This window comes from Lactuca saligna, chromosome 3, assembly GCF_052625555.1.
Source record: "Lactuca saligna cultivar CGN05327 chromosome 3, ASM5262555v1, whole genome shotgun sequence".
Taxonomy (NCBI): domain Eukaryota; kingdom Viridiplantae; phylum Streptophyta; class Magnoliopsida; order Asterales; family Asteraceae; genus Lactuca; species Lactuca saligna.
This window is the reverse complement of record NC_136419.1, coordinates 148,518,127-148,535,403: the sequence shown is the minus strand read 5'-3', so window position 1 is coordinate 148,535,403 and position 17,277 is coordinate 148,518,127.

Below are 17,277 nucleotides of genomic sequence, written 5' to 3'. Positions count from 1 at the left end.
TGTCTCGAGGCATAGGCAATGACCTTACCTCGCTGCATCATAACACATTCGAGCCCTTAATTCGATGCATCGCAATAGACTACGAAGTCTTCTATCCCTTCGGGGAGGTATAGTATTGGTGCGGTGCACAAGGCTCGTTTGAGCGTTTGGAACGCTCTTTCCTGCTTCTCTTCCTAGTCAAAGGCCATGCCCTTCTGGGTCAGTGTTGTAAGAGGTTTCGCAATGCGAGAGAAGTTCGGAATGAACCTGCGATAGTAGCCAGTGAGGCCTAGAAATTGATGAATTTCTGTAGGCGTCTTCGGTGCTGACCAGTTCTCAATGGCTTTGATTTTGGAAGGGTCCATGTGTATTCCTTCTTCGCTAACCACGTGCCCTAAGAATTTGACTTCCCAAATCCAATATTCTCATTTTGAGAACTTCGCGTAGAGCTTCTCCAAAACATAATGTTTCTAGGACTTGTCGCAGATGTTGAATATGCTCCTCCTTACTGTGAAAGTAGATAAGTATGTCATCGATGAAGATGATGACGAACTGATCCAAGTAAGGACGACACACCCTATTCATTAAGTCCATGAATACAGCGGGCGCGTTGGTTAATCCGAACGGCATCACTATGAATTCGTAGTGCCGATAACGAGTTTGGAAGGCTGTCTTCGGAACATCCTCCCCTAGTACTCGTAGTTGGTGATATCCGGATCTTAGGTCGATGTTTGAAAAGAAGTTCTCTCCTTGAAGTTGATCAAATAAATCGTCGATACGAGGCAACGGATAACGATTTTTGATGGTCAGTTTGTTGAGCTCCCTGTAATCGATGCACATACGAAACGATCTATCTTTCTTCTTGATGAACAAGAATGGAGCTCCCCAGGGTGAGAAGCTTGGTCTTATAAAGCCCTTGCTGAGCAGTTCGTTAAGTTGATAGGATAATTCTTGCATCTCTGCAAGTGCTAGACGATAGGGCGATTTGGCTACGGGGGTAGCCCCTAGAACTAAGTCGATTTGGAACTCGACTTGACGTTGTGGAGGTAGTCCTGAGAGTTCTTCTGGAAAGATGTCGGGAAAGTCACGTACTACTGGAATGTTTTGAATGTCTTTCGTTTCTTGGCTCACATCGACTACATGAGCAAGGAATGCTCGACATTCCTTTCGTAAGAATTTCTGACCATGAATGCTCGAGATGATACGAAGGTTCGTGTCGGGTTTGTCGCCATAAACTATTAGGGTTTCACCAGACGGTAGATTTAGGTGAACAACCTTTTCGTAACACATGATGTTGCCACGATGAGAACTCAACCAACCCATGCCGATAATGACGTCGAAACTTTTAATTGAGATTGGCATGAGATGGATCGAAAATGAATGGATATCTAAAGTTAGGGTACACCCTATGAATATACTGATAGTGCTCTCTATCTTGCCATTAACCATATCTACCATGAACGGTTCTTTAAGTGCTCATGATTTTTGCTTAAGTAAATGCCCAAAATTTTGGTTCACGAAACTTCTCTCCGCTCCACTATCAAATATAATGCATGCATAAGCGTTATCCAGGAGAAACGTACCAGTGACCACTATGGGGTCAGCTACCGCTTCCTCATGGCCTATGGCCAGAACTCTTGGCACTCCACCGACAAACCATGCCTTCGAGTAGTTCCTTTAGAAGTGGCCTACCTTGCCACATCCGTAGCAAGCTTGGTCCACTGCTACGCCGGGGACTTGGTTGATTGGCTTTGTTGGAGCTTTACAAAAACGGGTAGGGTGCCCCTTGTTGTTGCAGTTCAAACACTGCATTTCCCGATAGGTACCGACGTGATGGAAGTTACATTTGTTGCACTTGGGCAAACTTCCAACGTACTGCTTTACCGGAGCAGTGGCGGCAGGTGCTATTGCAGCATGTACTGCCACCACCTGCTGCTTTTTGGCAGCCTTTGTCTTCTTTTTTATCCCAAAACTTCCGCTTGGAATCAGCAGTTCATGCGGGTTATGAGATGGCCATGGTTGTTGTTGCAGCCGGGGTACGAACCCCATGGTCTATGAGTCGCTGTGCCAATCATTTGGCACTATCAAATGTAGTGGGGTGTGATCCCAAGACATTTCCCTGGTATGGTGGCACCAGCCCCCATATGTATCTCTCAATTTTCTTTCCCTCAATATGAACCATGTTGGGACATAGGGCCACCAGTTCATAGAATCTAGCGGTGTAGGCAGTTACGTTGGAGCACTTCATGGTTAGGCTCCACAGTTCTTCCTCTAGCTTCTGGATCTCGCCCCTCGGGCAATACTCCTCAATCAGGAGGTCTTTTAAAGTTTTCCATCCCATAGCATTAGCCGCTATGAGAGATAACGACTTAACATGGCTATTCCACCATGTTAGGGCTTTTGTTTCAAAGGTGCAAGCAGTGAACTTGACCTTGCTATCCTCTGGACAAGAGCAGATTTTGAAAACTGTTTCATTTTCTCGAACCATTGCGAGAGGGCAATGACTCCGCCAGCCCCCTTGAAGGATAATGGCTTGCAGTTGGTGAATTCCTTGTAGGAGCACTCTTTCAAGCGCATAAGGATTTCACCATGAGTAGATAGGACAGGGGTTCCTCCTCCAGTGGAACCGGATGAATGATATTGAGCCATGGCTGTAGCCACAGTTGCAGCTACAACAACACTTAGAGTTATCGTGTCAAACTGAGGAGTAGGTGGTTTTGGTGGTATTGGTGCTTCCTCACTATTATTACGCCTGAGATTTCTACGAGGCGGCATGTTTCAACTATAAGTTGAAAAGATGAAAACAATGTTAAGAATTCAATAATATAGAAAATGAATGTGTCTCATGAACTAAATCGCCATAGTTCAACAACAGGTGATAGCATGAGTTTTCTGAATAAACTAGATAACATGCCAAAATTACTGGTATTTATGACGTAAATAAGTTCAGGAAAATGACCTAATTGAAGGTCTTACATCATACCATAGGGGAAAATATTGGCAGTTTAGTAGTCTAATAAAGTACTTGAAAGATAGGAATATTTTACAGATAAATGCTTCATAGAGCACGGATAAGAAGGGTTATTCCTTAATCAAAAGAGAAGGTGTTAGACATCTTCTAACGGTGATGGGAATTCCTCGGGCGAACCCTAAGGTCTTCCATCTGACGAACCACTTCTTAGAGGTGTCGCTCATGAGCCCTCTAGCGAACTCGAAGTTCTCTGAGTTCAGCTCGGGAGGCAGCTAGTTGTTGCTACAGAATCTCATTGCTCCTCCTGGTTCTTTCCATTGCTTCTTCGAGATGGCCAATGCGGATCGTGTTGACACCAGAGTTGGCATCAATCTCCGCTACTCGGCCGATGGCTGCTCAACCTTGTTCAACATTCCGAGCAATCCTGCGGACCATGATTGGTAGGGTTCGGTCAGCCGATCCACCCTCGCTTATGTTGTAAAATCTTCGATCCTCGTTGTAGGGTAAGGGTTGACCTTGCTCGTCATTCCAACGGTTCAAGTTTGTTGCCCACAAGGGTGTGGGTCCTTGAAACGCTGGTTGGGGGTTGTTAATTAGAGCTTGACCTACTTGAGGTAGGTTATTGACTTCGGGATCAGAGTCAGATCCATCCGAGAAGCCTTCTGCATGATTATCATCCAAAGGGATTTGATGCTCATCATCGGACTCTGCTTCAAGCCATCCAACATTGTCGTTGGGTGGAATGTACGGGTCGTCATGATGATGGAATCCAACCATGATATCTATGCGAGAAAAGGGGTAAGGAAATAATTAATAGACGAACTAACTAGATAATTATAAGGTGATCTTTATCAGTTACTCCAATAGTTGTCTAGGGCATACCAGTTATATGTATTCTGGAACATGATATACCTTCGAATAAGTGATCCTAACTCTAAGCCCACAACCACACAAGGACATGAAATAAAGCAAAGATTCATAGATTCTTAGTCTATGACATCCTAGGTACATATAACCTTAATGTATCTACTAGACAACCATTGACATACTAATAAAGACCTTTAGTTCTCAGATAAGTAATTATAGTAACACAATATACTCCTATAGTATTTTAAGTTTAGTGTCATGTTCTACTGTTCTTATTGTAGTAGTGTTGTTAAGTTTTTAGACTTGTTGCAACCTCACAACCATCCTTAGGTACATGCTACTCACTCCTCGGATAATGTATTTGACCAGCCTACATCTTCCCAGGGTTGACCATATGTCTCTAAGTCTACTTGTGCTGTCCAACAATCGTAATACTTTTGTTCTGTCCTAATGCCACTGATTTTAGTATGAATGCAGATATTGTATACTTAGTTAAATATTTTATTATTTAAAATTATAGACTTTTTATCAGATTAATTTAATCCCGCTTGCGTTTATAGTTCTTATATCTTTTATGGGTTGATACACTCGATTCACTATAAACCTAGCTCTGATACCAATCTGTCACACCCCAAAACCTGAACGGCGGAAACGTTTGGGGGTGGAGGATGTCATGTATAGTAGCACAACAATGCAAAGTAGTAAATAAGAAACAACATCATCCATTGCATTAATAATATAATTTCATACAAGTGTGTTCTGTCAAGTTATATAGACACCAAAAAGTACATCAAAATAAAAGAGAAGTCTTGAACAAGCTCCATCTTCTCAAAAACCTGGCACCAGTACCTGTCTACTGGTGACCTGAGAATACAAGTTATTTTGAAAGCGAGTATCAGCTTTAAAGCTGGTGAGATCATAAATATATAAGTGTTTAAGTTTGTATGAAAGCATTTGTAAGATGTAATGTATAAGTTTTATAAAGTTTGTAATTATTTGAATACTCCTACAAAACCCTATGTTTCCTACTAAAAGTAGCCTTCTACCAAGGCCTCTAGTAACTGTGTGTGTGTCTCTTTAAAGAGTGTGTATTTTCCCAAATCCGACTATCATTAACCAAAAATATAGTTTTTACATTACCGTGCATCATGTGAATGTTCACGAAGTGAATGTAATGGGAGAAATATTATAGTACTGTAGTATTGTATTAAGTAACTACTGCAGTACTAACTACCTTAAACCAATTGTTATTTAAACTACCATGTGATCGGCATGTACCCTGCTACCGACACAATAGTAAAACGACAATGTAAGACGCCGTAAGAAATGACATTTGGCACCCGTAGACTTGCAAATCCCACTGTAGTGAGCAACAAGGTGTAGGATAGTCAACCCAGTATAGATCTATACGCCAACTCATATGCTCCCCAATTAAAGAGATTCTGTATACAAAAACAGTCATGGCAGGTAGTGCCATGCCCCGTTTAGTGGCTCACTGTGACAACCCGAAGTTCATCTGTTGTCATAACCCGTTCCATCGTTAAAAATTCATCGTCTTGAATTATTTCCGTTTCGTTTCTAAAATTAAGTCATAAATTTTAGGTTTATTATTATGACTTAATAATTTTCCAAATACGTTAGAAATCCATGGAAATGCCCCAAAGTATTATTTGGAAAAATAATTGTTTGATTCCATCAAGTTATAAAAATAATTAAATCGGGTATAACCAAAAGCCTTGCTTGACGACAGTATCAGGTAGAATTCCACCGTGTCCCAAACTTTCAGCATATATAAAGTTGATAGAGCCTCATTTGAAGCCTTTTCTCTTTGTCTCTCTACTTTCTCTCTCTACTCTCTCTCTAAAATCCGATTTTGAGCCAAAATCATCCAAATCAAGCTTCAAATCATCAAGGTAACTATCCTAGCTCCTAGTTCAACACCTTTGACCATCAAATTCGAGATTTTTATGAGGATTAGGACCATTAACATGTTTACGGTCCTAGAACATCCCTAGGCCGTGAACTCATATAAACGGGGTTTTTGTGCCATAAAACCCTTCCAAACCTCATTTAGAGCTTAGGTATGACCTAAGGACTTATTTGCATGTACTTAGAACACTTTAAACTCTTCATTTAAGGTACAAACATGAGTTTATATCCCAAGCATATGCTTGGACCGTAAACACCAATTAATGGGGAGTAAACTCATTTTTATGTGTTAAGATGCGACTTAAACACACCATAAGCCTTAGAAATGAATCTAGAAGCAACCACAATCAAGTTAAGGACCTTAATCATGCCACAACTACCCCCATGGATGTGTACGACCGTAAACCTCCCAAGAACATCTTCTTAGGCCGTAAACTCCTAAAACCTAGTCAAATGGTGCCTTAAACTCATCCCAAGGCTTGTATAATGACTTAGAAACACTTGTAAAGGACCTAGGACCACCAAAACATCAAAGGAATGAGTGTGGGGGAGTTTATAGCCGTAAACTCCTAGTTTACTGCCATAAACTCCATTAAATGGTCCATATGTGAGTTTAATCCATTCCAATGCCCTAGATTTGATCCTAGCCAATTTTCCCAAGTGATATAAGACCATTTAGCACCATAGAACACCCCACCATGAGTTTACGACCGTAAAATCATGTGGACTGGGTCATTAGGGCCTTAAACCCTCTTGTGAGTTTACTCTTGAGGAGTAAACTCCATATCCAAGCCTTATATGTCCTTAGATGTCACCCGGGTCACTCCAAACACTTGATTTGAAGTGTTTTCGCGTCTTGGAGTGTATAATCATATCTAATTAGTGATTTAAAGTCTAATTAGATACATTTATATATCATTTGATATTACATAGGAACCTCACGCATTATCAAGCCCCGAACCGACACTTAGTATCCAATCCGACACGCTTCTCGACCGGTGAGTTCATACCCCTACCCTTTTTCAATGTTTTTCAAATGTTTTCACAGGGGAATACAAGCAAACGTACAAGAAAAATCTTGTACTCAAACTCATTATTTCAGTTCAAATGTTTATATTCTGTATGTTTTTAATATCGAAAACTATGTTAAACAAAAATTTGAATTACAGAATTAGCTTTCAGACTAATCATAGATTTCTTGATAAATTGTTATAATCTATCTTATATTTCATAATTTACGAATAATTCATACTAATCATCGATTAGAACTAATATGAATACAAATACAAAAGTATAGTTAGGAACAGAACCAATACGAAAATACAGCTAGGAACAGAACGAATACGAAAGTACAGTTAGGAACAGAACGGATACGAAAGTACAGGTATGAACAGAACGAATATGAAAATACAGCTAGGAACAGAACGAATACGAAAGTACAGTTAGGAACAGAACGAATACGAAAGTACAGCTATGAACAGAACGAATACGAAAATATCGTTAGGAATAGAACGAATACGAAAGTAAAGTTAGGAACAGAACGAATATGAAAATACAGTTAGGAACAGAACGAATAGGAAAGTACAGCTAGGAACATAACGAATACGAAAGTACAGTTAGGAACATAACGAATACGAAAGTACAGCTAGGAACAAATCAAGTAAAAAAGTAATAATACGAATCCGAATACAAATACAAATATGTATACGAATACGAATAGGAATAGGAATATGAATAGGATACGAATGCCAATGGGAATGCGAATGCGAATGTGAATACGAATGCGAATGCGAATACAAATACGAATACAAATAGGAATAGGAATAGGAATAGGAATACGAATACGATTACAAATACAAATACGAATAGGAATAGGATACGAATGTGAATGCTAATGTGAATGCGAATATGAATACGAATAGGAATAGGAATAGGAATACAATTCGAATACAAATATAAATATGTATACGAATACAAATATAAATACGAATACTAATATGAATATGAATTTGAGTAGGAATAGGAATACGAATATGAAAGCACGCCTCTAGATATATTCGAGTGTAACATAACTAGAATATCAGAATACCTAGTTAATATAATAAGTATGATAGATAATTGTACATTGCATTGGGATTCAATAACTAAACTTACTTTTAGGAAAATAACGGTTTTTTTCCTGGGATAACAAGTGTACATAACTAGAATCGTGTAACAAAACTGTTAACTAAACTTTACATATAAGAAAATATGGGATTTTCTTGGATAACAAACTTTTCGGAAAACCAAAGGAAACTTGTACATTTTTAGTAAACAAACATCTTATGAACTCACCAACTTTATGCTGATTTTCAAACAACTTGTATTATCAGGTCCATATTAGATAGGTACCCGCAATCTTTTGGAGAAGACAGAGTGTTCAGAAGACTCGTCTTTAATTTTTTTCGTATATTCATATGTATAACACTTGTAGCACTTTACTTTTGAATAGATGTAAATTCTAATATGTAATGTAACGGTTGTTTACATTGCTTACTATGTACATTGGTTGTGATACTTAACATGAAGTCACCTCCGCCCCAGAACGTTTCCGCCTTCGGTTTCGGGGTGTGACACTCACCTAATTGTATTAATATATATGTAATGTATGTGCTAGTTGTATTGTGTTTTCTTTCTCTATCTAGCTTGTATTGTAATGGACTGTGTGTACTAGCTGTATTGTGTGTTCTCTCTCTATCTAGCATGTATAGTAATGGATTGTGTGTACTAGCTGTATTGTGTGCTGTCTCTCTATCTAGCAAGTAGTGACTCATGTATGAACTGACTCATTGTATGATTTATTTTTCTAGTAATAGTATTAGTAATTTCCTAAACTACGCCTATTGTAGTTTACTAGTAATATGGCTTGTACTTATGAACATGAACGTATACCCTTGCTACCCAAGGGTATTGAATTGACTGTTAGAAATTTTATGTCTATATATGTATACATAATATATAACTAGTATTTAGACGGCCTTCAGATGGATAATCGATGCCCTAAAGCCACATCCCAACGAGGAAAAGGATATAAAGCGAGCTAGCCTTCCTAAGTCCTTTAAACATTACTTATATAACTATACATACATAAGCATGCATTTGACAATATTAAAGTATAAAAGAAGTTTCGTAGAAATCATTTGGTATATAAAAGAGTTTGTAAGACAGTTTGAAGTAAAATAGTTTGGTAACACAGTTTGAAAGTAAGAGATTCACTTGTTGATAGTTATTAATCACATGTGATTGCTATAATAACTATAGTAGCTTTACTTGTATCCCCCCCCATAAAATCATTTAAAAACATCTAAAAGGTTAATTAAGGGGCATGAACTCACCTGTAGTGAGTGATTGGATGAACTGAAGATATAGGATTGCTAGGTGTCAAGTGAAGACTTGTATACACACAAGGATCCTAGTTGACATATAATATCACATATATGTATCCAATTAGTCTCTGAACAACTAATAAACAAAGTTAACACATCCTAGGACATGCTAAACACCTTATATAAGTGTTATAAGTCCCAAGGATTGCATCTAAGTGTTGTAGGATATTGCTATTGAGTTTAGGGTTCAAGGACACACCCTTAAATGAGTTTACGGTTTTGTGACCATCACCCAATGAGTTTACGATCATAAACTCATGAGTTTACGGTTGTAAACTCATGAGTTTATGGTCGTAAACTCATTCCTATTTGACCATAAGTTGTTTTGAAGTTCTACAAGTCCTTATAAGCATTTCTACTTGATGGTTAGGCCTTTGGAAGAGATTAGGGCACCATTTCCCTCCTTTGAGGAGTTTACGACCCTAAGACCATTTCCTTTTGGTTTTACTACCGTAAACCCATATGGATATGGTATTTTGATGTTTTCAAGTCCTAAACATATAATGGAATGAGTCTAGACTAGTTTCCAAAGCTTGTGAAGGGACTAGGGTCACTTTGGCCCATGAATTAGGGTTTACGGTTCAAGGTGTTCTTGAACCATAAACACCTTTGATATTGAGTTTCAATGGGGTTTTCTTGATGTAAAGAAGTGTGACAAGGTTTACAATACACTAGGGTAGGAGTACTTACTAGTTAGAAGCTTGAAAAGGTACCAAAAGACCAAGAAAACTAGTGTGTGTTCTTGGTGTTCTTGGTGAAACTTGAAGATTTAACCTTTTAGAAAGATTTCATGGATAGAAGTGTGTTAAATCACTAGATTAAGTGATATACTAACTTGATAGGGCTAGAAACACCTACTAGATGAAGATCTTGAAGGAATCTTTGGATGATACTTGAGAGAGTTTGAGGTTTGGATCTTGAAAGTTGGAAAAGTGATAAAAATAACTAAGTGTCACTTTTATACCACTTCCCTTTAGGGTCTAAGATCGTAAACTCCTTGTTTAGGCCGTAAACTCTAAACTTTTGATGTGTCGGGACTTTATTGCTGCACAATAAACCCTAGGGCATCCTCTCTCCTAATATCTCCTAAGTTGTTTAATCCTAAAATACTCAAACTTATTCCAAAAAGCTTGAAAGTTTCCAAAAACTGTTCTTACTTCTATTAAATGGAAATGTTGTATAGAATAGAAATTTTAGGTTGTCACATTGAAGTCCTTCATAATATGAGTCGGAGTAGGCTTGAAGAAGGAAACTTTCATTTGTAGGGTACCACATTCCATGGTGCTTAGTTCCTTTGAGATATTAGAAAATTTGCTTGACGGCTAGAAGATGAGACATCTTCGGATTAATCTGGAATGTAGCACACAAACATGTAGAGAAGATGACGTCTGGACGACTTGCGGTAAGATAGAGTAGTGATCCAATCATTCATCTATACTTCTTCTGATCAACAACAGCACCTGATGGGTCTGAGAAGATCTTGTGTCTAAAACCCAATGGAACCTTTGCAGAGGCACATGTGTCCATAGAATATTCCTTTAGAAGTTTGGAAATGTATTTCTTTTGATGAATGAATATTCCTTTGTTAGTCTGTTTAACTTGCAGTTCGAGGAAGAAGCTTAATTCACGACTCATACTCACCTGTAATCGACTAACCATTAGCTTTGCAAAATCAACAACCATCATTGGATCAGTTGATCCTAAATGATATCATCGACATACATTTGAACTAACATGAGATGGTTTCTGTTCGATCTTTGGAATAAAATGGAATCAATAATTCTTCTTTGAAAACCGGAACAATTTAGAAAATCAATGAGATTCTCGTACTAGATGTGTGGAGCTTGCTTGAGGTCATAAACAACTTTTTGAAGTTTTTAACAGTAGTTCGGATATGAAAGATTTACAAACCCAGGAGGCTATTAAAGATACACTTCAGTTTCAAGTTCACCATTGAGAAATGCACTTTAGACGTCCATTTGGTAAACTTTGAAGCCTGTGTGAGCATCCTAAGCGAGAAAGATTCAGATAGCTTCAAGGTGAGCTATAGGGGAAAGGTTCTCGTTATAGTCGAGTCCTTCGATTTGATTAAATCCTTTGGCTACCAATCTCGCTTTGTTTCTAATTGTGACTACGACGTCATTGAGTTTGTTTCAGAATACCCATCTTGTACCAATAATAGGGTGATCTTGAGGAAGAGGGACAAGAGTCCACATTTGATTTCTGTCAAATTCTACTAGCTCTTCTTGCATGGTTGTAATGTAATCAAAATGTTCTAAGGCTTCTTTGATGGATTTGGGTTCAAACGTTGATATGAATGCCGAGAAGTGACACTCATTTTGAATGTTGGACACAGATCAAGTTTGAACTCTAATGTTAACATTTCCAATAATTTGATTCGGAGGATGATCCTTTGTCCAAATATGTAATCTTGGAAGTTCTTGTGCAGTGTATGATTAGATATCAACAATGGGGTTATATTGATCCCTCTGAACAATTTGAATTTGAGGATGATGCTCCCCCTGAACTTCTGAACTTGATATGTCAACATTGTCATCATTTGGAAAGTCAAAGACGTTAGCATCATCTTCATTGTTGTTCGGAATAGGATCAAATTCAACGAATTGATCTGCTACATCTTGAAACCCATCAATATTGGATTCGAGGGTTGGATGAATATTCTCCCCCTCAAGCTGAGAATGTTGAAATGGATCAGAATCAAATGGATGAAAGGTGGGGGTCGGATCAGAGACGTTTTGAGAAACTAGAGTGACAGTTGAGGAAGGTCTTGCTTGAGATTTTGAATTAAGAGCAGTCTTTATTAGCCCAAACAGACTTTCAAAATCAACTTCATAGATAATTTTAGGATTAGGAGTCCCAGGAGGTGGAGCGTCAGACTCCATGATGTGCCTGGTAACATGAGTAGGGTCAAGTTTATAAAAGAGTTTGATCTATTATTTCAACCATACCATTTTGCTGAGGAGTGTAGGGAATAAAGAAATTATGATTGATGCCTTTTTCGATGAGAAACTTCTCAATGGTGGAATTTATAAACTTGGATCCATTGTCACTTTGGATTCATCGAACAGGAAGTTTGACAAGCACTTCAATTCCTTTGATGAAATTTATGAGTTCAAAGGCTGTTTCGAACTTCAGACTAAGGAAGAAAACCCAAGTGAACATTGTGTAGTCATCAACAATCACAAGAATATACTTTTTATGATGTAGACTTTCTACTGTATATGGTCCACATAGATTCATATGAAGAAGTTTTAGTGGTTTTGAAATGGACTTTTCAATGATCAGATGATGACCTTTCTTTGATTGCTTCCAACATTCACACTCAACATAGAAATGATCATTACCAAATTTGAGAAGTGGAAGACCTCGAACCATCTTACGAGAAACTAGATCATTCATGTATCAGAAATTGAGATGAGCAAGCCTCCGATGCCATAGCCAACTTATGTCAGGAACAACCATTGAAAGAAGACAAATTTGAATCTTTCCGATGATCGTGTGGATGTCTAAAGGATACATATTTTTGATGCGATCTGATTTGATAATACATTCTTTCTAGTCTTTCATTAATGTAGCTATGCTTCTTGTAGAATCCAACTCTCTGATTAGCATAAGTGAGTTGATCCCCACTGATCAGATTGTGCTTTTGATCAAAAAACATATGCCACATTAGAGATAGATAAATTTCCATTAGTCAAGACGCCATAACCTCGAATTTGAGAATTTGAATTGTTGCCATAAGTAACATAACCCGCATTAGGGGCGAGCTTCTAATCACACATAAAATCTTTCTGCCCAGTCATGTGCATGGAACAAGCACTATCAATATACCATATTGTATCTTGTTTTGAAGCACAAAATCCTGCAAAATCAGTGAGTTTTGGAGTTTTTAGGCTCTGAGTTAGATTTAGGGACTTTAGCATTGGCTTTGGACTTTGTGTGTGATATCTGCGCAACTGGTATCTCAGAAGGATTTTTTCCAAGAATCTTTTGGAATGCAAAATATAAAGGTCTTTTCATTTATGCAAAAGTCATATTCAACCATGGGTTGTTTGGGCACTGCTTGCCTCGAAAGGGCAGTTTTTTGAGATGTAACTAGAGAAACCATTTTCTCAGATGTATTAGTTGTATTTTCAGAATTTTTCACTTTCTATTCAAACTTTGTTTCAAACTTTTAAAAGGTTTTCGAGCAACAGTGTTCTGGGCATTTTTTCCTTTGTTTATTGCGTTCAAAGGCACATTTGGTTTTGGAAGTTGTTTAGGTTTAAAAATTGTGCCATCCGATGTAGTAGTAAACACATAGAAGAGATTGTCCGAGGAGAGATGGTTTTCTTAGATGAGGTATCAATAGTTACACTTTTAAGACCATAATTGACAGATGTGTTCCAAACATCCTAGCTAACATGATTAGATGGCCTCTTATGGATCCTAACAAGCATGAAGGTATTGTGATTCCTAGTATCTAGACTAACCATTTGATACACTTTTTCATAGATTTCTCAAGAAACCTAGAACATTGCCTAGACCTAGTTTCTTTTTCAAGAGCTATTCTAGCTTCGGTCTTTGGATGAAGAATATCTTTCTTGTTTAGCTAGGGTTTCTTCTAAGAGTCATATGATGACTTGGAAGTTTGTCAAATCGATGGATTGTTAAAACGAGACTTAATTGGCACTAGAATCAATTTTGAGATCACTTTGGAATTGGAGAAACATGATTCAGACGAGATGTGATGATCACTCTTAAGTTCTACATCACTATCAAGAGATGCCAAAAATGAATTGCATTGGTCGTACTCATGTCCATTTGTCTCAGGAGTGATTCCCTAAATAATATAATTTGTTCTGAGGACCAGAGGTCGGAAAATGAACTCCAGTATAACCGATGTTACATAAGGATTCCGAAGACTGATTCAGGTCTAGGGATATCAGAGGCAAAAGAGGTGTGGAATCAAGAGAACTCAGGAATCAGAGATTTATATTTGTCTGAAGTCTCATGAAGAGACGATAATGGTGAGACAGGGGTATCTGAATAAGTATTGTTCGGAATGTCTTCCATAAACGTTAGGTGTTGAAGTTCCTTTAAGGGACAAGCAATGGGTTTCAGAAACTCGCTTTTGAGACCAAGTGCTTTGGACTATGGGTGACAAAAATTATGTGTCATCCTTTCATTAGCTTTAAGAACATCAATAGAGTTATGCAAAGCATCAATTTTAACATTAAGGTGTTGTTTGTTTTTTTGAAGCAAAAATCCATAAAGTCTACGGACAACCTCTGCAACCCTCTATAGTAGAAGATGTGGACCAAACGGCTGCAGACTGTAATAAGAAGCGTATTTGTTTTTTTAACATCTGCATATTGCTACATATATTAAAAAATTAAAATAAACTGATTTTATAATCCGAAAATAGTTTTTTAATACCGAAAATTTAATAATGTGTAACATTTCGGCAATAATTTATGATATTTCAGCAAAAATAATGATATTTTAACAAAAAAAAAAATAAAGATATTTTAGCATAATATAATGATATTTCATCAAAAAATTATTATTATTCAATATAACAAAAAAAGGAAAAAAAATTCAACAAGAATAAACAAAAAAATGAAAAAAATGTGAAATAAGATTTCACCAATATATAATCAATATTTTATCAAGAAAAAAAAAAAGAAGAAATTGTAGGAAGAGGCAAAACAAGTGTTGCGCCAAGAAGAACACATGCAAAGGTTTTTTAATCCAAACACTTCTAAAAAACAAACAATTGCGAGATGAAAAGTGTTACACGTGTGTTGCACCACACAATAATAAGAGGTCTAAAGAGATTTTTTCAACAACACCTTAGACATTGATTATCAGTAACTAAAATGTTTCTTTCACTGAAAGTAATTTCACATTTGTCTTTGAAAATAATACATTCATCCTCATCCATTACAACTTCTCTCTCTAATTATTCAATCTTAAGCTTGCATTCTTCAAATCATAATCTAAGATGAGTCAACTCACTATCCAGCTTTTCACTAACCTCCATGGCAGATTCATAGACTCTATGAATAACTATCACATCTGATTGAATTTGAGTTAGTTAAGGTTCACAAACAGTCAAATCAAAATTATTCTTAGTAATCATGGATTTTACTTGTTGGATGATGCTTCGTCTAGGTGGATCGTTTGTTTCCATGTAGCATTAGTTTGGCTCAGCATCGTCATCATTATCTTCAAAACCAGAAGACCAATAACCTTCATAACATTCAACCGTTTTTATAGCCACTAGACAACAATTCCTTGCAAAATTTTCTTAACCCTCATCTCCGGACGATCAATACATGAATATTCCTAGAAACAGTGGTAACAAAAGCTCTTTCACTTTCAGCGAGTTCTTGTTCTCTATGTGCATAGTTGGCAGAATCTTTCACTTTTGGTTTTTGAGGAATATCAGCCAAACAATCCTTTGCAAATTGGTTTTCGAGACCACATTTGTGACACACAATCTTGGATTTTACTCATTTCCAAACTTCCTGAGGTTCTGAGGGATGATTTGGAATGTTGGGTTGATATGCAGGTGGATTTTCATTGGGTTTGGGGTAAGGTTGAGGATTTTTGTGGTGAGGAGCTTGAAATTGATTCTGAAGTGGTTTTCAATTTAGATTCCATGGATGTTGTACTTCATAGATAGAAGTGCAAACTCTTGCTGGAAACGAAGTTTAGAATCACCATCTTCTGGATCAAGTTCTACATTGTAGAGATACTTCAGAATTAGAGGAATAGGTGCAATAGGTTGAGTGGGTCAAGTGGGTTGAACAGGTGGAACGGGTGGGATTACGCCAAAAAGATCTAAAATTGATGGGTTCGGAATTTATGGATTGACAGAGCTTACTAAAGCAGGAGGACCTCTTGATAGATCTCCTAATATTTGAGAAACACTATTCATGACCTTGTAGTTCATCAAATAACTAATAGAGCTTGAATTTCTTTAGAGATCCATTATTCAGAAGACAGGACTTAACATTTCCCTATCATTTTTCCAAGGCTGTTGATAAGCTTGAGATTGTACTCTAGTAGAGTTTGTACTACACCATGTGTTGTCATGTTGTTCATAATGATCATGTACCAGTTTGATGCAGAGGCTACAAATTCACCTAGAGTTGTAGTGAAGGTGTCAAATTCATTTACAACTGATGTCAAATGTTTATATTTCATGTTCTTAGACCCTTCAAACAAGTCTCGAAGTGTATCCAAGATATCTTTGGCAGATTTGCATAATTTTATGTGCTCAAAAAGAGAATGAGGAACACCAAACACCATTTCTGAGAAAGCAATATGATCTGTATGAAGCTTCTAAATATCAGTTGCAGTTAATGACACTGTACGAAGTTGTTTTTGACCCATGAGTGTAGCAACATCATCTATGATCATTTTCTTATGGTAAAATGAGGACATTTTTCCACTGATATACATATCTCTTCACCTTTTTCCCTACCAAAAAAAATCTATCAATTCTAACTTTCCAGTGATCATACTCTTCAACAACTAGCAATGAGGAACGTGTTAGGAAACTCATGCTATTTGCTATTTACATTGAATACATTTGTTGAGTTTGATTAGAAACAATGATTGAAGTTAAGATATTAGAGATGAAGTGGTATATAAAAGAACTTTTATCCTAAACACATAAATGATAAAGATATCAAGGTAATCTTTAATCAACTATAATCTTTTCTTATAGATTCAAAGGACAAACACTTAGGCTCTGATACCAATTAAAAAAGCTAGAACAATCTACATGGATAACATTTGAAAACTCAAACCTTGAATTAATTTAAGATCAGTGTTACTAATGAAGATCTAGTCAAGTCTAGTATAGCAGTTTTGTCTCGAAATAGAGATATTCAACAAAGTGTTCAAGATATGAATAATAATAAGTATGAACAGTGTAGAGAAAATTAAGAATAATAAGAATGTAAAAAGAGAGTGATTTGACTGAATGATACTTACTATTGATGTGAAAGAGAATGTTGCACTCGTGTATATAACACTAGAGTTACAATTCCTTAAATAGGCAAGGAATGAAAAATAAGACAAATCTCCTAA